Below are 1939 nucleotides of genomic sequence, written 5' to 3'. Positions count from 1 at the left end.
ACAGGACCAGAGTTGTGGCTCCAAAAATAATCCAAAACCCACCAATCCTTCTATGGCTCCCCAAACCTTCCCTATTTATCTTAAGAGGCCTGTAAATATTAAACAAAGGGGAAACAAAGTCATCCTAGGAGGAACTTGCCTGTACCTTTGAGATGCAATTGTCCTATCTGGTGTTCTCAGGAACCCTTATCTCTGCCATCTTTTTAAATGCAAATTTTAAAAAGAGGGTAAAGTCATTTAGAACTTGACTTGTCAAGGATAAATAGAAATCTTAAGTGTCTTTTCTGTAAACAGTAGTAAAAAGGGTTTAGCCATCTAGGTAGGTGACCTTGATTTGTTCCATCTGCTAGAAACCCAATTTGAGTCCAACCCCTTGTGGCTTTTATGCGGTACCTGACTCAGGGCTGAAATTTTGGAATGGGAATTACGAGGCCTCTGTGTTTGCATGTTCATATGTATCCATATGCGCGTTGTAGGTGTATGGTATTGCCAAAAATTAATTCGTAAAAGAGCTCTACTTAATTGGCTTTTTAAAAATTTAAGCACTTATATAAATACTCAGAAATAAAAAACAATCTGGCCAGAATGAATTTCAGGTTTATGTCATCTGAAAAATATTCAGTACTAAACTGACATCTGGTACTGAAGGTGGCTTTAAGCTTGCTGGTTTGATTAATACAGACATGTTAGAGTCATCAGTGATCAATGTCAAGTATAATACTTCTGTTGTACCTAGGTTTATCAGAGGTCAAATAAGACCTTACTCTATCTGTTACAAATTTGTCAACAGGAAAAGTAACTCAATGTGAAAAAAAACTTTTAAGAAATGTAAAATATGTGTTTTTAGTAAAAGAAGGTGTGAAGAATGAAAAATACTGAAAAGAGTTATGCATGATCAGGATTTTCTAAGATTGGATTGAATTTAGTTGGGTAAATGGATTTTGCTAGGAATGGGCTAGAACAAGATTGGATTTGGTTTCTCCCTCCAAAGTAGTCTTGAAATGCTGCTTTTTTTTTTTTTTTAAGTGTTGAAGCTCTAACATGGAATAGTAAGGAATTATTTTTATTTATTTATTTATGGCTGTGTTGGGTCTTCGTTTCTGTGTGAGGGCTTTCTCTAGTTGCGGCGAGCGGGGGCCACTCTTCATCGCGGTGCGCGGGCCTCTCATTATCGCGGCCTCTCTTGTTGCGGAGCACAGGCTCCAGACGCGCAGGCTCAGTAATTGTGGCTCACGGGCCCAGTCGCTCCGCGGCACGTGGGATCTTCCCAGACCAGGGCTCGAACCCGTGTTCCCTGCATTGGCAGACAGATTGTCAACCACTGCGCCACCAGGGAAGCCCCATGAAATGCTGCTTTTGACAACAGATTGCGTGAGTTTCTTTGCCTTTAAGTGACTTGTATTTGCTTTTGAGATCTTTTGTAACTTTGGTTAAGGAATAAGTATTGTCTCACAGTGACCTCTGATCTTATTTGACCAAGTGTTTTAAAACTTTTTGACAAACTTCCCAAATATCAAATTTTAATTAAGTTTCTTTTGATTTCCAGCTAACTTTGGGGTACTTTAGAGGTCCTCTGAGGTATCTTTTTTTTTTTTTAATTTATTTATTTATTTATGGCTGTGTTGGGTCTTTGTTTCCGTGCGAGGGCTTTCTCTATTTGTGGCAAGCGGGGGCCACTCTTCATCGTGGTGCGCGGGCCCCTCACCATCGCGGCCTCTCCTGTTGCGGAGCACAGACTCCAGATGCGCAGGCTCAGTAATTGTGGATCACGGGCCCAGTTGCTCCATGGCATGTGGGATCTTCCCAGACCAGGGCTCGAACCCGTGTCCCCTGCATTGGCAGGCAGATTCTCACCCACTGCACCACCAGGGAAGCCCCGGAAAGCCCCCTCTGAGGTATCTTAAAGAGAAATATTTAACTAAGATTATTTGGTATGTTA

Source organism: Eschrichtius robustus, chromosome 13 (genome assembly GCF_028021215.1).
Source record: "Eschrichtius robustus isolate mEscRob2 chromosome 13, mEscRob2.pri, whole genome shotgun sequence".
NCBI lineage: Eukaryota > Metazoa > Chordata > Mammalia > Artiodactyla > Eschrichtiidae > Eschrichtius > Eschrichtius robustus.
Note: the sequence above shows the minus strand (reverse complement) of the source record.